The sequence below is a fragment of the Wyeomyia smithii genome, chromosome 3 (genome assembly GCF_029784165.1).
Source record: "Wyeomyia smithii strain HCP4-BCI-WySm-NY-G18 chromosome 3, ASM2978416v1, whole genome shotgun sequence".
In the NCBI taxonomy this organism is placed as follows: domain Eukaryota; kingdom Metazoa; phylum Arthropoda; class Insecta; order Diptera; family Culicidae; genus Wyeomyia; species Wyeomyia smithii.
The window spans coordinates 80,780,189-80,805,437 of record NC_073696.1 but is presented as its reverse complement, the minus strand read 5'-3'; the positions used below and the strand labels follow the sequence as shown (position 1 = coordinate 80,805,437).

The window sequence follows — 25,249 nt, the reverse complement described above, 5'->3', positions numbered from 1 at the left end:
GCGGGATACAGCATTCCATAATTCAGCCGCCCGCTCCGGGTCAGACGCTGTTGTACGCCGCCCCTATGGGGATACAGCCGCGTACGACCCCCTTCCCAGTCAGCATACGACCATAGTTTCCACCGGGGCTGGTTACCCGATCTCCGCTAAGGTTACTCGTATTCCGGACGGCACCACGTGGAGGTTGGGATAGGAGTTGCTGGACAGAGGTGAATGGCCACATTAGGGTCTCAAGTTACACGTGTCCAGCCATTTGCCAACCAATTCAAAGACTATTCAACACTATACCTGCTTTGATCAATATATATGGCCTCAACATGATTTAAATGTGGTAGCGTACTATTTGAACGTTCCCGGTATCGCTCGTGATTAAATTGTTCGAAATTAAGAGTAATTTAATTTATTTCGCTATTTCTTAAGCACTAACATTACGTCAAATTTCATATTTTATGCTTCAATTAAAACATCAATATTTTAGAACCCAAAGAGTGAATATACCTTTATTGGATTTAAGCATTCATGTGAATTTATTTTTACAAATAATAAGTTTGAATGAGAAAGGCTGAGTCTGACCGCTAGGTGGTTTAATTTAGGTTTTATTTTCTTTATGCATTTATAGTTCTGTTCAAAATAGCGTCGATACAAGAAGCTTTTCGCAAGGGCATTACACAGTTCGCTATGAACTGCGCAACAATTTCGGCAAAAAGTTCACGGTGAACCATTTAGAAAGCGAAAATCTTTTGGTTGCTGTTGCGGATGATTCCCTGCAAACCTCAACTATAGTCGGCCAAAAAGAAGTGGATGACCGGCCAGAGTAGTAGACAGAAAAGAACTTTTTCTTTTTTGTCGAAATCATGGTTCAAGTGGTTTGGCTATGAATCAAAATGTATACCAGAACGAATGTTTGAACAACATTATGATTTCATTTTTTCCAATACTCCATACCGATAAAAAGTAGGTGTTTTGGCCAGATAAAATATTATCATATTGCGTCAAAAAACACAAACGTTTTTGAACAACCAATCGACTCCATTTGTACACCAAATATGTAACCCAAGGAATGCACCTCAGTTTCGTCCAATCGAAGATTTCTTTTGTGCAAAAATAACTGAAGATCAACGAATTGCGAACAGTTGATTGATAGAATCCAGAAATACAAAAATTAGAAATTTTCAGTTGCAGAGATAGAGACCACTATCAAAACATAACATTTTCAAATAGTACGTATCATGTGTCTGCCAGTTTTTGTTCTTCAGATTAGGAAGATCGTTTTGTCGGCGAATTCCAAGCTGGTCTCCGATAGGTTTGTTACAAGATGAATCAAACACCTTCTAAGTGACTAAGATCATGTATAAGTTTTTGGAGCAAATATGCAGGCTCATTTTTAATTTGTGGATTTCAAGGCAACGTATGACTCAGTTACGTGAGTAAACGTTTTATTTGAACACTATCCGTTGTCAGAACTGATAGATCTGCGTCGAATAACTCTGAAGTGATCAAAAGAAAACAGTGGCTCACTCCGTGAGGTAAGATGGTTTGGAGCAAGGGCATGCGTTGTTAAGCTTATTATTAAATTTTTTTCTCGAATGTGCCCTATGCAGTGCCGATATACCAAGAAAATGTACCATTATCATAAAATCTGACATGCTTCTTGGCTCTAAGGATAACATCAAAATTATTGAACAAGGTTTATCTTGAAGATTATAGAAAAAAACGGAGAGATCGGAACTGATCATTAGAATTAATAAATAGAATGACGTGGTTCATTTTTTTTATTAATAATAATATATTTGACATGGTCATCACGTGGCAAATGGTAACGAACACACTGAAGGATGCCGTTTGATTGGTGCTTTGAGTTTTTGAGCGGAACTGTGATCAAAATTTGGTGGTTGAAAGATAGTGGTAAAGTGATAAAGTAAAGGTTACGGACGCGTGGTCTGAATGCCTTTTTAGATATTTGCGTTCTTACCATAGGCAAGATTATTGATTACCAGTTCACTAGCTACCGATGATCAAGTCTGGAAAACAAAGAGAAGAACTCATGGATGTTCGCATTACATGGATGTGGTGAAGGAAACTGAAATCTGAAAGACTGGTGGACCAAATTTTGGCCAGACTAGCTGGTTCATTGGTTTGATTCGCATCGAATATTATCCGTGAAGATGAAAGCTAATAAATTGTTCTGATTGGCACCCCGAAAACAAGAGCCTTTGAAACATAGTTTTGCGTTGGTACAAATGTTTCGTTCAGACATATTCATTCGTAAGGTTTGTTTGCATACTGACGCTTTGAATGCGAATTTAGGAATGGCAATGCTAATGCGAGTAAGTTTGGAAAACATTCAACCTAATGGTGGTACGGCACCCTGATGAGGCTTATATGAAATCGGGGCCCGCAAAAAAAAACAAATCTCTGGTCGCAGTGAAAATTGTACCCAATAGGAAAAAAAGTTTGCTAATAGGAAATAATTTTGTAGACCCAAATTTCTTATTTATCAACAATGCTTTTCAAATTGTATATTTTTAAACTTTTGCTTTTATTTATTGATTATGTTATCCATACCAAAACAAAATCAATATCTTTTCGTAAATATTCTTACACTGTAACTTGCTCACAAAAACCGGCTTCCACAATTCTCCAAAGGTAAGTCACAGCTCTGCGAGTGAGTATGTTATGCACTTAACGACCACCTTTTAGGAGCCGGGTGCATGCTTGACCGTAAAAAAGTGTTGCGTCGCTTTTTGTTGCATTCTACTGCAGCATTTCTCTCTCCGCGTTTACCCTGTCCCAAAATGCTGACTGCGGTCCGGACCGAGTCGAGAGCGGTTTGTTTCGCTTAATTTTGCTGACGAAGCGTTGGAGGTTTTAATTTAATTAAAATGCCTCCCATCGTGCTACCGGTCTGCTGATGCATATTCAAAACAAAACAGCGTGGAAGAGTAGAGGCCGCCGTCGCCGCCGCCAGCCGAGTCCGGGCTGAGTAATTTTATTCGATCAGATGAAGCACCGATTAAGATGAGTGCAGTGCCGAAACAAAACGGGGCGCCGTACGTGGTTTTCTACGCGTCTCGAATCGCAACTTTAATCTCTGCAGTATTAACATAATTGATTGTCCAACTGATTAGAATGGAGACCAGCCGATGGATACAGTTATGCTGGAATAAGCCGATTGGTCCATTAGGAAACTAATTTTTGATTAGAATTGGCTGGCTGGGCGATGGAAATGAACATACTTTACGATAGGATCAGCGATTTTGGAAACTATCGGAATATGTGAAAGCTCTATTCACAGCATTTCGGTTTGATTGATATATAAATATGTTAATGGCGTGTGATTTGTGGATGTAAGCTATGGATCGTAGAACGTAATCTTCTTATATTTATGTGCGGAAACATCTTCGAATAATGTGTGTCATTTTGAGCTTCTTTATTATTTGGTTTAGGTATATAAGTTACCATTCCGAAAGTTTTCTCTATCATTTCAATCTAGTTTATTGGAACAGAATAGCAATAATTGCTTTGTGAAGGTATGCTCATAAAATGATATATTCTATACATAACCGTGTTTCCTCTCTCCTTTTCACTTGAGGGGTTTCACCCAAATAATTTTTTATTGCTTCAGAATAAGTTCAGTTAAAAACAATATCATTTACGTGGTTTCGTATTTATTTTTCTAAATTTGCACACAAAATAAATTGCTTTTGGATCTATTGTTGTGCATTTTTATTATTTTACTGTAAGGTATGTGCAAGTAATTAAAAGTGATTTAAAATTCAGGAAAATCTCTTGGAAAGAGCAATAACACATACCTTCGTTACTTAGTTGCGCAGTCTCTCATCATTTTACTAAGAAATAAGTGTTATTCATCTCGAAGAATTCCGAGCAATCTTATCCATTAATACACACCAGACTAATTTGGTGTATCACCGGCTGTCGGCTAATGTTTACACTCTCATTCGTTCGATCCACGTTTTGGTCATTACCATTATCATCGACACCACCATCATCATCATCACCACCACCACCTCTAGTCATTCTCATTTGATCGTGAATGACTGGGAATTGTTGACAGCGATTTCAATGACTCAGTGCCAAACAACGAACCACAAACTTGGCAGCAGTAGTAATCATCCAGCAGCAGCGGAGCGGTTTTCTTGTTTTCTGCGATTCGCGAACGTCTTGCCCTGTCGTACCGCGTGCCTGGTACCGGTGATCTCGTGTGTGACTTCCTTCACAGGTTGGCGGCAGTACCGCGAAGGTATCGGCTCCTTCATCGGCATTCACGATGGCCGCGTTCGCGCTGGCGATTATGCTGAACTGACGCTTGATGGTGTTTGTTGCCGTTGTCGGTTCTATGCCTACGTTGCTTCCTGCCTTATCGGTCGTCGTCTCGGCCATAGGTAGCCAGCCGTTGTCTATTTACCAGTGTAGAGAGAGGGGCCTTTCATTCGTGAATAGTAACTAACGCGTACGGACGTGGTTTATGCGACGTTCCGACGTCTTACGGTGCTTCGCGTTGTGCTTTTCAGGTTGACACGAGAGAAGTTAACAGCGCTATTAATTAACATTTTTCGCGCTCGTTTCGTTGGGATTCAGCAGGCGGTTCGCAAGCCGGTAGTGTTTTGTGTTGATTTTGTGTTGATGAGGAGTGTGTTATCCTGGATCTTGCAGATTGTTATCGGAGAGTGAATTCTTTAAGATATTGTCCATGAAATTGTTGTTTGCTGAGGTTTAAAATATTTTGTGAGATATTGGCCATGAAATTGGAATTGCAGTAAAATTGTGGAACAGATCGGTGGTGACTGATAAAATTCTCGTTGAAAATTGAGCAGCTCTCGTTGCAAAAGTGCTGCAATATTTTGCTTCAGTGCAGCTCGTTGAGAAAACATTGGAGGAGCTGCAGTGCGCTAGATAAGCGGGCTTTCTGTATGTGTGAGAAATATGATGTACGGCCGGTTTAAATTGCAAATCGCCCCAAGGGGCTTGTGAAGTAACGAAGAGAATGAAAAATTATCGTGTTAATTGTTTAATAAATTATCGGCATTTGTTTTGTTTGGCCGGAGCGAGCGTTTGAGGCACCATCAGTTAAGTTAATTTCCAGTGCAGTATCGCTTGATAACGAACAACAACAGGAATACCTTTTACTGGAAAGTAAATTGGTGTCAGTTATTTGAAAAGAATTCCCAGAACAACGAGAAGTGTCAAGTAGAAGGAAATTATCTGGCATTGAAGGTAAGTTACATAATTAGTTTTTATCATTCAGTTTCTTGATTATTTGGCTATGAGTCTAAAAAAGAGTCGGTATATAATAAAAATACAACAAATATAATAATAAATAATAAATATAATTAAATTCTCGATAGAATAAATCGTTCGAACTAAGATCAAAATAAAAGCACAAGTTTAGTAGTATTTACTTTTAGCAGATTGTTCTAAATAACCTAAGAGAAAATTTAAAAAATCGTTCGGTTTAGGTGAACTCAGATATTCATCAACTTTTACTAGTGATTAGATTTATCATTTATTAATTCGTATAGTCAAAAGATTCTGATGCATAAAACTTTTAATACTTTTAACTTTTTAGTTAAAACTTTTACAAACTGTTATAAGTTGCATTTTCCCCTATACGTACTTGAAGTTATCTAAAAAATAATCTAAAATATACTATAACTTCATAGAGAAAAATCCTGGAAATGGTCTTCGAAAAAAACGTGTATTTTGTATGCCTTCTTAAGAACAATGTTTTCTTGTGAAATTCAACTAACGAACGTTGAATACAAGAAACTAAATTTCAAGTAATTTTCATTTAAAATACTCTGTAACACTTTACCGAATGAAAAGAGGAATTGTGTTTATTCAGCAAAGATTCATATTTTTACATTATGTGAACCTTTGCCAAGAAACCATTCCTTTATCTCTTAACACAAAAAATGTTAAAATAAGAAAATATGCTATCACTTTCTAAGGAAAAGTCCTGTGGTTCTGGCAATAACGTGTGTTTTGAGTACCCTAACAATGCCTTTTATACAAAAAAGATTTTTTTTCTTTTGACATTTTAATATCGTATACAAACAATCACATTTTCAAACTAGGATAAAGGTGAGGGCACTATGAAATTAAGGTCCACGTTTTGCCCTTTTGGACTACTGTGCAGTGTAATTGTATTTGTTAACCCAATATAATGGATTTCGCAAAATATCTTTCACTTTGAAAATGTTATGGTGAATATGTTATACTTGCCACATTTTATAATTTTGCCACATTTTTAAATTCTGCTTGGAAATTTGCTTCCCGAGCAACGTCAATTTTCTACTATCCATCTCTCTCTGCATTGAGGATTTATGCATTTATAATTTTAGTTTTCAATTCTATTACTACCACGAATATTAAAACTGGAAAAGATGAATGGTTTTAAAAATCCTTACATTTTAAATTTACCGAAATATTGTATATTTTTTTACAAAGCTGATTTTATAATTATATTATCTAATTATAATGATAAACTTGTCATTATTTAAAATTTTTAATTTTTGTTGTGTTTTTATTCAATAGCGGTTTTTTTAATAGAAGAAATTTAAATGCAATTTTATTTTGAAAAAATAGTTTTAAATCATGCAAAATATTGCCCCCCGCTAGCTACAACTTTGTGCCATCTTTCTGGTAAAGCTCGAACACCGTGACGATAAAAGGGTTAATTTTTTACGTCTTATCTTCGTTAACTGCTGATCTGTTAGGTTATGTGTTATCGAACGATGCATTAAACAGTGAGATAAGACTTCCGATTTGAGTGTTTCTATGCATGTGTTAACGACTTTGGCAGTATGAGACCGAGCATTGTCATGCAGTAAAATCACTTTTTTGTGCCTCTGCTCGCATTGTTGCCGGTTCTTTTGGTAGTTTCATTCTGTTTCAACAGCTCATAATAAATATCATCGAATGGTCTCATCAAATACTCTGCATAACTCTTGAAGCGTTTATTTTCGGCCGAGCCGATGGCGTAGAAGCATGACCGAGTAGTCTCCATGACTTTCTTTTCTGTAGATTGCTGTAAAGAATCTTTGTGTCAACCATCTTGTCATGATGCGATGAAAATTGACGGGTAGCTCATAATACCGAAGCAAGCTGTTCCTGCGTTCAGCATGAATCCACATCTAGCGATTCTTCCAATTCAGTATGTTCGAATGTTTTTGACCTTCCTTCACGCAGACAGTTGTCAACATCGACATTATCGTCTTCAAACAGACGGAACCATTCTCGACGCGTTGTTTCACTTAGAGCAGCTTTTCCACAAGTTTTTTACACCTCTTGTTACGCTTTAGCAGCCGTTTGCTTTAAATCAAATTCGAAAAGTAGCACTTGCACACACATGAAAATTGGTGTTAAAAATTACGACTTTCATTTACTAGTAAATCTGTAAGTTTAAAGCTTCTCAATATTATTAGACCTATTCATGCTTATTATGCACATGTTCCAAGCAAATTCTACGAGTCAAAAGCCAATTTTGGTAATTTTTACTAGGAAACTGAGAAATTTGAAGTTGGTTTTTGACAATACTGTAGCTGTCGTGGAAATAATTAAGACATGAGGGTGATTGATGACTCTGAGATTTAAGAATCTATTCTTACAGAGAGATTCATGAAAAAGTCTTGCTCAAGTTAGAACCTAAAAATTCCAAACATTATTTTTTTATGACTAACCAAGCAACTGGCAACACTTCTGGTCATATTTTTTTATTTACCAAACCTATTGGTTAATTTCCTTCAAATTGTAGAATTACAAGATAGTAAACAGGTGTGAGCTTTCTCGAAGTGTAGTGTTTCTAATGTGTGCTTCTTAAGCATATATAGAATGAGGGTAGCATCTAGGTAGAAAAGTAGATTGCGTTGTTTGCTTTGCATCTCGAAACTGGAAAAAAGTAGGGGTTGTATCCAAAGTACGACCGCATAACTGACGTAAACACGTACACTTCCTGACAAATAATTTTGTTTATTTATAACTTAATAGACTGATTCCAGCTTCCTACAAAGCTGGGAATCAGTCGAATATAGCCTTTTTTTCTTGTTTTATTTGAAGGCAAAATAGCTTAGATATTCGCGGGAACATTTCCCTGGGCAGTTAGTGACGCCGGATAAAAGCTTGTTCGGTTTCTCGTCATTGAGAATTGCCACTTGCAGAATAATTCTCGTTCTATTATCTCTAGCAGCATTCTCCAGTAGTTTCAACACTCCGCAGCAAAGTACATTGCAGCCTCCAGATAGATAGGTACTTCTGTACCAACCAGCGTAATTAACTGGTCGTGACGTCAGCAGCCTTAGGACTGGCTGCGCGTCTTCTCATACGTTTACCACCGATATGGTAGGAACATAATCAAGCGAAACAGGAAAGAATTTATCTTGAAATCGTGAACTGGAACCAATTTTAAAATAAAAACCCGAATTGCGCGAAAGCCAGGGGATGGATGAACGAATGATGATGTGATGAAATAAACCCTCTGCGATTGTCTTAAATACCTACGGAGAGCACTAATATCACAAGTAGGCGGGGCCGCGGATGCGGTATTATGGAAATATGTGGAAAAAAGGGGGACTGCGTTGCGCATTGGTTTTAGGTATAAAGACATACGTTGTGCGAGAAGTATATTAGTTTTTCGTTAACTGTTCAATCGTCAACAAGCATATCGTTAAGATGGCACCAAGGACACAAGCGGGCCACGGACAAGCGGCAGAGCAGCCAAGTTCAGACTCCCGTACTTTTGCTGCTACCAAGAGAGTCAGCCAAGTATGCTGGGTCCGTGGTTGAAGCTATCACGAAATGCACTAGCTTAAATTGAATTGTTGCGTTCCTTCTGCCTAGTACAAATTACAAGTGGTCTTTTTCAACCTCTTTACTATGAAAAAAAAATGTTTCAAAAATTGATTTCATAAACTAGAGAAATTCGTTCTTCATCAATCAAGATATCAAAGACTAAAATCCGTTCAGGGGTAACGAAATTCCGCCGTTCCACTTTGTTTTCGATATTTTGGAATGGTACCATATTCAAGCAAGACGTATTTTACGTCGAAAATTAAATCCAGTCGCCCGTCACGCATGTTTGCTCTTCGAATGCTATTGAATTCATCTCAGCAGAGTGCACCGCGGTGTACTTCTGGGTTTTTCTCACTAAAGGGATTCACCACTTTTGCTTTGCTCAGCTGCGAGGCAAGCCGCAAGTGTGTCAAATTTTCTGTGAGCAGCAGAAACACAGCACGAAGCAGAAGAAAAAGTGTGGTGCGAAAAATGTTTTTTTTTGTTATGTGGAGCTGCTTAGGACACTTTAGTTTCATCATGTTTTTTAGCAAAAATATATTTCAAACTTTTACATTCTCTTATACATGTTGATAAAACAATGTATTCTGCATCATTTTGCGTAAGCTCGTTCGTGCTTGTCAGAATATGATTAAGCTTTGACAGCTGTGTCGAAAAAGTTCTAGCTGCTGAAACTTTTGTTCTAAAGCGTTGTTTCTGCTGGCCATTAATTTTGGTAAATCGTAGCTTTATCAAAAAACCATTCCATGTTTATATTTGGCCATAAGTTTTATTGGATTAAAGTTAAAAAATGTTATTTTTGCAAAAAAATGGGAGGCAGTCAATTTGTTTTAGTAAAAATCCAGAAATTTCCGGAAATATACTACAGTTGAATCCTTCTAAAACGACATTTTTTTAACGACAAATCTCGCTATAGCGACATACTCAAAGGACCTTCAGTTTTATACTAAAATTCTTCGTTTTATTGCGACATTCTGCTATCACGACCATCCTCTATAACGGCATACCAAAACTCATACTTGTCATTTTTTATTGCGACAATAGTACAGTCGAATCTCTCTATAACGACATTGCTAAATCTATAACGACATTCTCAACGGTACCTTCTGTTCTACATATACAAAAATTCTTCGTATTATGGCGACACGACACATCGGACATCGGTAGCATTCGTTCGTGTTCGCGTTTTCGGCTCTCTCCTTAACCGAGCCAATAGTCCGTTGTAGGTGGTGTTGAAATTTCCACACTCACGCTGTAGGTTAACCGTTCGCATTTCGCCTTCCTTCTTGATGTGGAATACCTCTGCAATCATCCTGGTTGCCGGGTCATCTATGCGTTCTAGAATTGTGGTGTTGTCGAAATCGACCACATGCCCTTCCTCTATTGTGTGTGTGGCTAGTCCAGATTTCGGGTTTTTATTCCTACAGTTGTTCTTGTGTTCCGCTATCCTCACCTCCAGCATGCGTTTCGTGTGACCGATGTACGTTTTACCATCGTTCGTTCCACATGGTATGGAGTACACCACGTTCTTCTGTTTGCCTGGTGGTATTTGATCTTTCATTTTGCTAAAGATTTTATGTTTGATCTTGTTTTGCGGTCGTGAGGCTAGAGTCATATCATGACGTAGCACCGATAGGCCGATAGGTTGCACATAGCTATTTGTAAGTGTTAAATGTGTAATTGTTTACAAAAACCTAAATTAATCCACCTAGCGGTCAGACCCAACCTTTCTCATTCAAACTTATATTTGTTTGAATAGATTTACATGAACGCTTCAATCCAGGGTAAATATGTATAAAACGCCCCCCCGGGGCATAACGCCCCAGTCCATTTATTCGGAAACACACAAAAAATAAAAAATGAGACTATTGGGAATCGGTAGCGGGTCATAGGACCAATCTTCTGTGCAAGTTTGATAATTGTCACTAGCAGCAAAAAATAAACAAAAATCAATTTTGATTTGAGCTGCTTCAGATCTAATTTCTTGCAGCGTTTCCGTAACGTTTTTTCTCTAATGTATAAAGTTTATTACCTGGTTTTTGTACTTATCTATCTCAAATGAACCTCTAAGCAGCTGTATCTAGTGAAGAAACGATAAAAATTGTTTAATTTGCTTGAGTATTCAACGCTTTTTGCTACACTACAGCTCGCGGGCAATATGCCCCACCGCTAGCCCGGCTGATTTGTTCATTGCTTTAGCGTTTGCTTCCGAGACTTCAAGCACTGTTTCACTTCGCATGCTGAGCTGGCATATGAAGCTACTGTATGGGGCATATTATACTGCATCTGGGGCGTTTTGCCCCGGTAGATTGGAAAGCTTGCAATTTAGTCAATTTTTTTAGTAAAATTTTGGCGTTTTTGTGTAACAGTAATTACAAAACAAAGTAATAGCAGTGCATTACCAACTAAATAGTGTATCCAACTGCATGAAAGATTTGTTGTTTGTGATAAACATAGCTACAATATTGACGATGTTCCTTAGGGGGGGCGTATTATACCTGTTTACCCTATATTCACTCTTTAGGTTCTAAAATATTGATGTTGTAATCTATACATATAAAAAGTCAAATCGGTCTGTCTGTCTGTCTGGTCCATATAGGCTCGAAAACTACCGAACCGATCGCAGTGAAAATTTGTATTAATGGGTTTTTTGTGCCGAGAAAGGTTCCTATGATAGTTTGAGACCCCTACCTCTTCTGGAAAGGAGGGGTCCCATACAAATGAAACATAAATTTCTGCACAACTCAAGAACAAACCAAGCAAATGAAACCGAAATTGGCATGTGGATGTTTTAAGGGGTAACAAATATGTCAATAATAGTTGGACGCCCCTCCCTTTTCTGGGTTCCACACAAATGAAACACACATTTCTGCACATCTCGAGAACCAATCAACTAAATGGAACCAAATTTGGCAGGTAAATGTTTTTAGTGGTAAAAAATATGTCCATAATATTTTGACACCTCTCCTTCTTTTGGAAGGGAGGGGTGTCATACAAATGAAACACAAATTTCTGCACATCTCGAGAACTAACCGAGTAAATGGAGCCAAATTTATGTGAATGTTTTTAGGGGTAACAAATATGTCCATAATGGTTCGACACCTCTCCCTTTGGAAGGGAGGGGTTCCATACAAATGAAACACAAATGCACATCTCGAGAGCTAACCAACTAAATGGAACCATATTTGGCAGGTGAATGTTTTTAGTGGTAACAAATTTGTTTCATAATCGACCTCAGGCAACATTTTGGATTGTAAGATGGCAACTTCCGGTTTATGGAAAATAGCCAAAAATGGCCGATTTCCACCCAATAAGTTAAAGGAGTTAAAATCGATCGAAATTGTCTTCAAATGCCATTATGAAATCCAAAATGGCGATTTCCGGTTCGGAAAAACAGCGGCAAACGACCAAATACTACCCAATATGGGTATTTCCGGAACCGTAATGATACACTGGAGCCACAAATCGACTTCAGACAACATTTTGAATTGTAAGATGGCAACTTCCGGTTTCTGGAAAACGGCCTGAAATAGACCATTCCCATTAAATATGAGTATCTCCGGAACCAGAAAGATGGACAGAAGCTAAAAATTGATCACAGGCACAAACTTGAATTTTAAGATTGTGACTTCCGGTATCAGGCAAACAGCCGGAAATAACCAAACACCATTCAATATGGATGTTTTCGGAAACAGTGTTACGCCTAGATGACTGAAATTGATTTCACAGGCAATTTTAAAGTCCAAAATGACGACTTTCGGTTTCTGAAAAACAGCCCAAAGTGACCAAATACCACCCAATATGAGTATCTCCGGAGCCAGAATGTTGCAAGAAGCTAAAAATTGACCTCAGACACCATTATGAATTGTAGGATGGCAACTTATGGTTTCTGGAAAACATCCAAAAACGGCCGATTTCCGTCTAACATGAGTATCTCCGGACCTAGAATGATACACAGCGGCAGCCGGTTCCAAGGAAACAGCCAAAAATGATCGAATATCACCCAATATGGTTTTTTCTTCGACCAGAATGACGCTCAGATGCCAGAAATTATCTTAAATACCATTTCGAAATCCAAGATGCCGTGTACCGGTTTGTGAAAACAGCCTAAAAAACAAATACTATCCATTATGAGTATCTCTGGAACCAGAATGATGCAATGAGCTAAACAATTGACCTCAGGCACCATTTTAAATTGTTAAATCGCAACTTCTAGGAAACAGTCGAAAATGACCGAATAATGCTCAATATGGATATTTCCGTAATCAAGATGATGCATAGAAACCAAACACTGACCCTGGACACCATTTTGTATTTAAAGACGACCACTTTTAGTTTCTGGAAAACAACCAAAATAACTAAATACCTCCCAATATGAATATATTCAGAGTTAAGGCGATGTACAGAAGCCAAAAGTCGAGGATGTTGTTATTTCGATAAAACCAATCATTTTAAACGATTTGTTATTTGAGTTTGATCATATCCTATGGCCGATACGTCGTGCATTTGGAGACTTTAAACACATCGCAAGGAATCAATGAGTTTGGAAAATTCAAATAGTACGATACCACATTTAAATTATGTTGAGGCCACATATATCGATCAAAGCAGGTAACGGGTGTTAAATAAAAAATGAGAATTTTTTCAATCACATATAAAAAAAAAATTTTTTTTTCATCGATTTCAGTATTTTTTATTAATAACATTATGTATTTTCTTCAAAAAAATATCAGTGAATGTTTGAGTAAGGGCCGTGGTCTGCAGTTCGACGCAACTTTGTTGCGATGCTCTCACAAGAACGTTGTACTGCACTTACGTCCATTTTCCGGATACAATTCCGGATTCTTGTAGTCAGTTGCTTCGTATCCTTGGCCCTCCAATTGTTTTTATATACTAGGGCACTGAGTGAGCCAAAGAAATCCTCTATTGGGCGGCACTGGGGCAAGCTTGTTGGGTTACGATCTTTCGGCACGAACGGTATCTTTTTCTCCTCAAGATACGCCAGCGTCTTCTTGGCGTAATGGGAAGACGCCTTGTCTGGCCAGAAGACGTACTTCCCATACGCGTGATGCTCGTTCAGGAACGGAAGCAGGATTTTATCGAGGCACTCTTCTTGATAGATATGTTGGTTGATTGCCAGGCCGCTCGGCTTAAACCAAGGCTTTGAATTGCCCCGGTCGGAAATGGCGATGTACAACATAACCTTTTTTTCAAACTTGTGCTTGAACTTGTATTTCACTTCAGGCGGTGTGGATGACTTGTCGCTGGAGTAGTAATTATCATTTCCTGGAATATGCGTTTTGGACAGCGGAAAATAGCTTTCGTCGTCCAGAACGAAAGACGTCCCGCGGTATTTTTTGGTCATCCACCGACACTGTGTTTTAACCGTCTCAATCTGCTCCTCCGTGTACTCCGGCGACCTCGTCTTCTTCCTGCAGACGATTCCTTCCATCTTGAGGGTCCGATGGATCAATACGTGGGAGCAGCCATATTTCCGACCGGCGTCACGCAGGCTGGTTGCGTCCTTGTTGTCAAACAGCTTCTTTAACGATGTCTTCCTCTGCTTCGTCATTATCGTCACCGGACGACCACTTCCGACCTTCCACTCTACGTTCAGGGAACCCAGGATACGATATACCGTACTGACAGGTACATTTTCTTCCTTAAAATGTGTCACCGTGAACTTTTTTTCTTGCTGGCAATGCGTTTCGTAGAACTGTACAATGCGTTCGCGGAGCACGTGTTTCTACTGCACTGTACTGTGTTTCGCCTACTGTTTCTAGGGAGTCCAAAAAGCAATTTTCTTGGAGAAAGAAAATTTTACGCTCTGTATTTGAGTTACTGAAAGGTATTGAAAAAAATCTCATTTTTTATTTAACACCCGTTATAGTTTTCAATAGTCTTTGAATTTTTATTCTTTCCATAGCTTTTGAGCCACATATCAAATTATTATGAAGTTTGTTATTTGGAAGTTTGAGAGATGACTCGCTCGTATGACACTAGTTATGTTCAAATTAGTCATGTAATCTTTGTGATAATAGACTTTCGTTATTTTATTACCAATTTCATACATAACGGTTGCTTAAGTTCGAATATAATCAAACGAAATGGGAACGAATAGCAGCCAAACTTTGAAACCACGTGTTCAATCATAATTCATCAGTTAACCCTTAACTAGCCCTCTCATCTGATAATAATATTGATCAATTCGGTTGTGTAGTTTCTGAGATAATAAAGTTTTGTGATTTTCACATTTCGGTACATTACAGACGAAGTTACAGTTCGATTAGACTAAAATTAAATAGGGTGTTACGAGGCAGCTAGACCTTTCATTTGACACCAATTTAGTGGAAATCGGGTCAGCCATCTCTGAGAAAAGTGAGTGAGTCCAAGTAATCTTCGGAAAATGTTCCTTTCATAGCTGGATTTCACATTTTTAAACATAACAGGCAAAGTAATAGTCCGATTGCAAAACAAATCAATAGAGTCTTATGGGGAAACTAGACCTTCCATTTGACACTGATTTTATGAAAATTGGTCCAGCCATCTCTGAGAAACATGAGTGAGATTAAACAGTCTCCAGAACACGTTTCTTTTCATAACTATTGAACCACAAATTCAATCTTTATAAAATTCAAAAGTTAAGGGTTTTCCAGGTATCCCGTTCATTTGAAACTAATTTTGTTCAAATCGGTTGTGTGGTTTTAGAGATAATGATGTTTCATGATTTTTACATTTTGATACATAACCTCTAAACTATTATTCCGATTACAATGAAATTGAATAGGGTCTTATGGGTCGGCAAGACCTTTTTTTTGCAATTAATTTCATAAAAATCGGTCTAGCCATCTCTGAGAAAAGTGAGTGAGAATAAAAATCTGCACATACACACACACACACACACACATACACACACATACAGAAAATGCTCAGCTCGTCGAGCTGAGTTGAGTGATATATGCCATTCGGCCCTTTGGAGCACTTTTATATCTTCGGTTTTGCAAGTGATTGCTAAAAAATTTTAATAGAGAATAATAAATATTTTAAGGCGTCTGATGATGGTCGAAGAATAGTAGACCGAAACGCGTTACGCGAAATAAAGCTGTTTTATTTAATTTTCCCGATAAGAGCCAATAAAACAGATAAGTTGTTTCTACTGGCCATTGATTTTCGTAAGTCGGAGCTTTAACAGTTTTTGATCACTATATGTACCATTTCTGTTTTCTCAATGAATTCAACTCAAATAATTCATGAAGGTTGTATGGTTGTATTCGCGTTAAATGTAAGTAAACAACATTGAATTCCATTTACTACAATATGAGTTAAAATTACATAGAGTTTAAGGACTTGCAAAAATAATGCCCTTGTCTCTTCTTACGAATTCGACAATAATAGATAGGTATAACTTTTGCATTAATTATCCAACTTTCTAACTACAAAAGAGCGAAATATGGTTTACAAATTCCAATGAACTTTTGGTTGTCGCGAGCGATTCTTCATGGAAACGATTAAAATTATTACAACTATATACTCTTATGTGCTAGCCTGTATATCAGCTCAGATTCATGCAGAATCACGTCCAATCGTTTTACCATTTGGTGCGGAAATGCCTCTTATGTATTTTGTTCAAAAACTGCTAACAAAATGATCACCCACAGCGACTATACGGAGGAAGGGCATTTGTTTTGTCCCGCAAGTTTTTCGCGGTGAGACGATAGATTTATCGGTTAATTAATACCCTTGTAGATTTCTTCGGGATTTCTCACTTTAGTGGAACCCTGTGTAAACGGAGCGCACCAAAACTCAGCAGAGGGATGAGTGAGGATGTCCGCCTTCGCTTTCGATGATGAGGTGTCCGTCCGAAAATATTCGAAAATTTTAATTGCACAATATCAGCGGGAAACCGTTACCTTGACCGCGTTATTGCCACTACGACGAGTGGTGAGTGTATGGCTGCGGTAATAATCGGGCAAAGAATCACGGGACTAGTCTGGGAAAGCAGAATGACGTTCCTCCGCACCGCATCATCGTCTCGCACCAGGCAACGCCAACGAATCATATCCAATCCAATAGACGGACAGCCTGCGGTCAAGTGATACTGCTGACCTCGCTGGATTCTGATCAAACAAAGTAACTATGGTGAGAAATGCTGTACTGCCACTATCGAAGGTTATTTGAAATTTATAAAAAAAGTTTTAGAGTTTCAATAATTACGTGAAAACATATTCAATCTCCGTAAAAGGTCAAACCCAGAGGGTTGATTTTACGTTTAAAAATGTCTATAATAACAACCAAGTCGAGCCGTACTTCGAACTGTGAAAGTTTAAACTGTAACAGTTTGTAGTAGTTGACAACTCAAGGCCTTCTAAAGCCCTGTGCGCTAATCTGGTGCGGTAAGTTGTAATCACTATATTTTCTCCGACACCCGCCGGTGTCTGCAATTGGATACGGTTTCTTCGCAGTTCAATTGAACCGGAAAAATGCCGGTGATTGTGGCCAGGCGGCGACGAGGCCTGCGAGCGGCGATTTTCCTAGGAATGAGAGACCCACGTCAATCCGACAGAGGTAAAAAACACAAACCCTTCAATTCACCGAACACTTTGAGTGTACCTTGTCGAAAACTATTCGCGGCTCTGCCTTTCTTTCGGTGCTTCGGTCATCGACAAATGGACGCAACACTTTGGGCGATGTTAGTATTATAATAATTTGAAAGCTCGTGCACGTGCTATTGCAGAAGAGCACTTATTGTAGGCCGTCATTCCAGTCCGCAGAAAACATCCAATGTACAGCTATCTCTTGTGGATAATTACATAATGCGGTCTCTTCTACTGCCAAAGTAGTGTTTGATTCCTGCCTGCAGCGATCAAGCCGTAAATTGGTGTGTAATACTCCACTACCTGATCACATTTCGATCACTTTGTGTCTTCTACTTTGTTTTTCTTCGCCAGACGCCAAGCTCTCGGTTACGCTGAATTGTTTTATGTGGGTACTCAGCTGAAGTGTGCCACAAAACCGATGCCACTTATATACAACTATTAAAGCTAACCACGGGGTCCACGAGCTGGAAACACTTAGCCGTGGTGTGGAGAGAAAGGCACTTCGCCCGGTTGTTCGGCTAATTTCGGGAGCCCCAAGGGATTCGCCTTAGCAAGCGATAGCATCTGTCGGCAGTTTAGACAGAGTCCGGGCAACATGATATTGAATCACACCTCTCGAAAATCTGTGCACATCTGGAACTCGGTTAGGAATTGTCGGTCCAGTTACTTACGAGGATTTTACACCAATTGGAATTTTAAGGGTTGTTCAGCAGCAGCTTTAGCTTTGAATGTACGGTAGGAAATATCCCTCTTATTGGTATGCTACCAATACAGTATCGCATGAAATGCTGAAGCGAAACGTAGCAAAGTGTGGAGACATTTGCTTTATTACAGGTAGCAGTTTGATCGCAATAAAAAGATCATCAACACATTCCAAAGCATTCGGTAATATTTTAGCATAACACCACATCCCAATTTGTAATCAACAGGAAAAAAATTCAGACGAAGCGGATTACCAAATAATATAGCTTAACGAGTAGAGCAAAAAAACAACATCAACGCAACGTTCTTCTGATTGATCATCAAGGCTTCGTGGAGTGAAACAAATCACGACCGAAGGTGACAAAAATTCGAAAAATTGTCTCACCTGCCAGTTCGGAATCATAAATCACACAAGCACGGTATTTTTTACCCCTCACTTTGGAACCGCTCTTAGAAGCTGCAGCCTTGGCCTAGAGCCTAGGCATGTTATTCAACAGTTGGCATAATCAAGTGGAAAAATTTGAATAAAAGAAGATTAATCGTTCCGAATTGAGTTCGGTTTTTAAAAAGTAGAGCCTATATTAAGAAAAGAAAAAAAACAACATCATATTGCGAAAGTGGGTCCAGTTCGATAAAATATAGGTCTGAATGTAGATCTACTGAATGTAGATCAAAGCCAAATGGCAAACGGGTTGGACACGATTGTTTTTGAGCTGAATGAACTCTAGCTGTTGTTTCACTAGATATCATTTTTCATGAATTATGATTTTTCCTCGAGAAAAATCTTTGCAAATGACATATTCGAAAATCAACTGTCTTATTGTCGGAAATATCATAACTTGAAGTCCACAAGTTTAATTAAAGTGACGTCAGCGACAGACTTGTAGATAACACTGGTTGACACAGGTTTTGTTTTAGAGTTCGAACTGGGAAAAAATAAAGATTATAGCTTTTTAACAACTCCTGTGAATTCTGGTGCCTCTAGCAAAGATGACTCTTTCAGAGACTTAAATAAGTTTTCCCGTAAACAAACGTCGAAGCAACGAACCCAGCGAGCAATTACTCAGCGGCCTTTTGACGTACTCCTGTACCTTTTTTTTCGGTTGAAGAACAACTTTTTTTTTGGTTTTGTCATCTAGTGTAAATAATTGTTGTGTAAGGAAATAAGAAATACACTGTTAAAAATATATGGGTCATTCCATCTCAAGTGTGCATAAATAAGGTAAAAATGTCTCAACGACCTACTTCGATTTGACTCAAGATAAAACAACAATTGTACACACTAGCTCTGAAAAAAAATCTTTGAATACATTTTCCAATGCATTTGAATATTAAGTATTTTTGGAAATCAATAAAAAAAAAGGAAAGTTTTACCAAAATTGAGAAATGTGAAGCTTTTACTGACTATACTGTGTCTGATATAAAAATAATTCTGAGATGAGTGCCTACATTGTCAAACTATTACCATTGGATTTGAGAATTTATTTCTTCAGAAAATTTTATCAATCAAATAATTTTTTATTTTGCAATGTTTCAGTCAGAACTTAGAAGATTTCAAAATAATTTAAAAAAAAATCTTTTTTTTGGATATCCAAGCAACTAGCTACATTTTCGTTAAAATTTTGTGATATTTTCGAATTTCTTGAAAAACTCCTTCAAATTGCATCATCCGAAATGTCTATAATCAAAAGAGTTTCGGAGATATTTGCAAAATAGGAATAAAAACTGTAAACAAAACTGGGTAAATTTGACATTATTTCCTGAAAAATATTAGACAATGAACGCTAAACTACACTACAGTCTTTTTCTACGCTGGGAGTACGTATTGCGTAAAAAGAATACGCGTGAAAAACCGCGTAAATTCCGAAATCCGCCTTAAAAACCGTATAGGTTCCAGAATCCACGTAAAAAGACTTTAGTTTATATATTAGATCGCTGAGTTTTTTTTTTCAAGTTTATTTTTAAAAAACTTGCCATTCAGCCGAAACTTTTGATAAAATGTTTTGAATAGAGAAATATTTGTTAGATTTTCAGTTAAAAGGCAAATTTCACCTACCTCATTTTTCAAATTTCAATTTTTTAAGAATAGTCAAATTCTAATGATGCAATATAATTTTAACAGTAATTTAAAATTTTTAAATTTTGAAACATCATTGCACAATGGTCCAGAAACCGCATTTAGGGGGAAACTGGGGCCTAGAGTTCTATAGCAATATTCTCAATATTCTAGTGAAAAACTTTCTTCTATAAAGCTGTTACATATGATAAAGCGCTTATTGAAAAATTATCAAAAATTGGGGTAACGAAATTTTTCGATTAAATCAATAATCTAACTTTTTTATTTCCGTAGATAGAGGACAAAGTTGATCTACAATATTATAGCTCCGTTAATTTAGTGCACCTTTGAAGAGAATCGATTTTCTTCATTTTCAAAATTAACAGATTTAGATTAAAAAATCACGTTTGTCGCTCTATCTTTTTTAATTCAATTTTCATATTCAAACTGTCTTTGAACGACTCGTAGAGCTTTTGAAGAAAAACAATTTGCAATGCTGACATAGTGAATATCTCAATTCTGCTCAAAGCTATTATATTTTTCATGAAAATATATGTTTTTTTCCATTTGTTTGTTTTTCTTTTTGGGACAAACATAGAAAATTTCTCTTGACCTAAATTTGCCCTTCATTTGTATTACCCTTCTATGTATGATTTTTTTAGAATTACATTATTTTTCATATTTGAGTTGATTTAATATGAAAACATGACGAAAATTAAAATAATTCATATATATTTTGCATTTTTTCTTAAAAATAGAAATAATTGACTCTAATTTGATTTAAAAAGATCAAAAAACGATCTACTGGTTCAAAAGTTATGAAATTTTGAAAAAAAAAACATCGAATGAAGCAGTTTTTTATGGTCACCCTGTTTCGGAGTTGGTTATTTTTAGGAATTCATAACTTTTGAACCAGTAGATCGAATTTACTCAAATATAAAATAAAACATGTTTTTATAAATTTCTCCAATCGCAACACTACAAATGTTCCCCTAAAATTGAGCTCAAGAAATATTTTTTATGTTTGCCCAAAAAAAAAGATAAACAAATGGAAAAGCTAAATTTTTTATGAAAAGCATGAACAACATTGGGTAGAATCAAGATATTCACGATATCAGCATTACAAATTGTTTTTCTTAAAAAGCTCTAAAAGCTGTTCGAATGATGTTGAAAATTGATATAAAAAGTTGAAGCGAAAAAGTTTTTTTTTCAATCTAAATCGGTTATTTTCAATAATAGAGAAAAATTTTGTTGTACAAAGTTGTTTTGAATTAACGAAGCTATAACATGCTAGAACAACTGTTTCTTCTTTCTACAATGATAAAAAAAGATACATACTTGATTTCATGGAAAATAAAATATATCGAAAATAAGGTGGGGTGACCTACCTCACTTTCGATATATTTTTCAAAAAGCGGTTTACTATATGTAACAATTTTGTAGAAGAAAGTTCCTCTCTTAAAAAATGTTTTAGAGCTTCTGATTCGAATTTGCTCATAAATTTGGTTTCTGGATCATTTTGCATTGTAATACAATTATTCTTAGAAATGTTAGAATTGAAAAAAAACTTTAAAACTTTACTTTCGATATTTTATTTCATTTCTTCATCTTTGACTTTTTACCCAAAGCTTTGCTACTTCAAGTTTCTTTAAATAAAAAAAAAAGAAAAATTCAAAATTTTTTTATTTAGAATTTTGAAAAATTCTATAAAATTTATTCGATGGTTACTGCCATAACTTGGAGAGTGAGAGGGAGCTAGAGAGAGAGAGTTAGAGAAAGAAAGAGAGAGAAAAATAGACAAAGAATGAGAGAGAGAATTAAAAAGAAAGAACGAGAGAAAGAAAAAGAGAAAGAAAAAGAGAAAGAACGAGAGAGAGAGAGAGAAAAAGAGAAAGAAAGACAGAGAGAAAAAGAGAAAGAGAGAGAGAGAAAAAGAGAAAGAAAGAGAGAGAGAGAAAAGAGAAAGAAAGAGAGAGACATAAAAAGAAGGAAAGAGAGAGAGAGAGAGAGAGAGAGAGAGAGAGAGAGAAAGAGGGTAAAGAGATAGAGAGAGAAACAGATGAAAAAACAGATAGAGAGAGCTGGAGAATGCTAGAGAGAAAGAGAGTTAGAGAGGGAGAAAGATAGAGAAATAGAGATAGAGGGATACAACTTGAGAGAGAGAGAGAAAGAGAAAAAAAGAGATAGTGAGAGAGAAAGAGACAAAGAAAGAGAGAGAGAGGGAGAGAGAGTGAAAGAGAAAGAGAGAGAGGAAAAAAATGAAAGAGAGAGAGAGAAAAAGAAGAAGAAAGGGAAAGAGAAAAAGAGGAAGAGAAAGAGAAAGAGAAAGAGAAAGAGAAAGAGAAAGAGAAAGAGAAAGAGAAAGAGAAAGAGAAAGAGAAAGAGAAAGAGAAAGAGAAAGAGAAAGAGAAAGAGAAAGAGAAAGAGAAAGAGAAAGAGAAAGAGAAAGAGAAAGAGAAAGAGAAAGAGAAAGAAAAAGAAAAAGAGAAAGAGAAAGAGAAAGAAAAAGAGAAAGAGAAAGAGAAAGAGAAAGAGAAAGAGAAAGAGAAAGAGAAAGAGAAAGAGAAGGAGGAAGAGAAAGAGATAGAGAAAGAGAAAGAGAAAGAGAAAGAGAAAGAGGAAGAGAAAGAGATAGAGAAAGAGAAAGAGAAATAGAAAGAGAAAGAGAAAAAGAAAGAGAAAGAGAAAGAGAAAGAGAAAGAGACAGAGAAAGAGAAAGAGAAAGAGAGCTAGAGAAAGAGAGAGTAAGCTGGAGAGAGAGAAAGAGAGGTAAAGAGATAGAGAGAGAGAAACAGATGAAAAAACAGATAGAGAGAGCTGGAGAATGCTAGAGAGAAAGAGAGTTTGAGAGGGAAAAAGATAAAGGGATAGAGATAGAGGGATAGAGATAGAGGGATTGAGATAGAGGGATAGAGATAGAGGGATTGAGATAGAGGGATAGAGATAGAGGGATAGAGATAAAGGGATAGAGATAGAGGGATAGCGATAGAGGGATAGAGATAGAGGGATAGAGATAGAGGAATAGAGATAGAGATAGAGATAGAGATAGAGATAGAGATAGAGATAGAGATAGAGATAGAGATAGAGATAGAGATAGAGACAGAGATAGAGATAGAGATAGAGATAGAGATAGAGATAGAGATAGAGATAGAGATAGAGATAGAGATAGAGATAGAGATAGAGATAGAGATAGAGATAGAGATAGAGATAGAGATAGAGATAGAGATAGAGATAGAGATAGAGATAGAGATAGAGATAGAGATAGAGATAGAGATAGAGATAGAGATAGAGATAGAGATAGAGATAGAGATAGAGATAGAGATAGAGATAGAGATAGAGATAGAGATAGAGATAGAGATAGAGATAGAGATAGAGATAGAGATAGAGATAGAGATAGAGATAGAGATAGAGATAGAGATAGAGATAGAGATAGAGATAGAGATAGAGATAGAGATAGAGATAGAGATAGAGATAGAGATAGAGATAGAGATAGAGATAGAGATAGAGATAGAGATAGAGATAGAGATAGAGATAGAGATAGAGATAGAGATAGAGATAGAGATAGAGATAGAGATAGAGATAGAGATAGAGATAGAGATAGAGATAGAGATAGATATAGATATAGATATAGATATAGATATAGATATAGATATAGATATAGATATAGATATAGATATAGATATAGATATAGATATAGAAAAAGAGATAGAAATAGAGATAGAAATAGTGATAGAGATAGAGGTAGAGCTTGAGGTAGAGATAGAGGTAGAGGCAGAGGTAGAGGTAAAGGTAGAGATAGAGAAAGAGAGAGCTAGTGAAGTTTCACTTGTTTTATCTAGTACTTATCTCTTTTTATTGAAATTTTTCCAATGTGACGCATCTCGCTGCAGTTTAAAGTATTTTTTGTATCCTGATGCCACCTGTCCCAGATCATTTTCTGTAAATTAGTACCGTGCTTTTTCGGTTTTACCACGACCAAAAAAAAAATATCACCGTGAATTTGTCGAAACCGTGAATTTAGCGAAATGATAAAAATTGGAATTTTTGTGTTGGATTGTAAAATTCATTTTTCAATGTAAAATAGAAACACAAAGGAATTATCTGTTGCATTTGTTTGAAGGTAAGCTTGGATATGAAAAAGTAAATTCTAATGATTGTTACTCTGTGTCGCATTCACCACTAAAAAAATTGAAGATACACACCTTTTTTGTAACCCCTGTTGAGGAGTTCTTGGAGGATTGTTAAATGATGGATTTTATTTTGTTTCGGCAGTGTGGAAATCATCAAATCCTAAAAAGTGTTTGAATCCTCATTTAACCTTAGATTTAGTTTCGTAACTCTCAATTTGAGCTTAGTTAGAGTTTAAGAAATAGACTAAATTATTTACAAGCATTATTGCAGACATTTTTCTTTAATAAACCTCCCTCTGTTTATTGTTTTGTATGCTTCGTGCTCAGCAGGAGACTCTTCACGTTAATTTGTACTTCACCAAAAATTCCAAAACCGTCAAACACAAAAACTTATGCTGCTTCGGGAATCCCTATGCGGTGCAAGTAAGTTACGATAACATCACCACATTACTGGGGCAAGCAGCTGTTCCGGGCATATCCGCCGCGTAGCGTGTCGCCTTCAAGAAGAGGAACCGAACGCGTGCCATACGCGTTATCTGTTTCCGGCTGAGTGTGTCGCACCCTCTCCTGAACTGTTTGGATCCGCGGTATGCACAACGCGTACGTAGACGAAATGAAAGCGTAAATGTGTATTATTCTCAGGTATCCTTTTTTTTCTCGTACGGTACATGTCATTATTTTTTTGTCGTGTGGCAGTGGATCATCACTGCCGCCTTCGCCATATGGTGTCGCGGAACGTTATGGGTTTCGAATGTGGAATCAACCACATTGTTGTCAGTTGGTTGGTTGTTTTCCGAGAACTCCAAAATAGACACAATTTGAATGGTTTTTATATGCTTCCTCGAAGGGGCTCTTTTGAATTGCTTTTCAGGGTGTCAGTTATGTATGTCATGTGAGTGTATCGTCTGCTGAATGGAAAGGGGAGTGGGTTTCTAAATGTGGAATCGAATGGTAAT

General features: G+C 37.0%; 2 protein-coding genes across 4 annotated transcripts in view; one reads left to right on the top strand and one right to left on the bottom strand.

The window, feature by feature from the left end:
• LOC129726870 (uncharacterized) overlaps positions 1–25,249 on the bottom strand; it is a 131,014-nt gene that overhangs the window by 85,020 nt on the left and 20,745 nt on the right. The window lies entirely within an intron of this gene.
• LOC129726866 (uncharacterized) overlaps positions 4,442–25,249 on the top strand; it is a 100,592-nt gene continuing 79,784 nt past the window's right edge. For all 3 annotated transcript variants that reach the window (XM_055684035.1, XM_055684036.1, XM_055684034.1), the window contains exon 1: positions 4,442–5,235. The gene's annotated coding sequence lies outside the window, so the exon portion shown is untranslated. The remainder of the gene's footprint in view (positions 5,236–25,249) is intronic.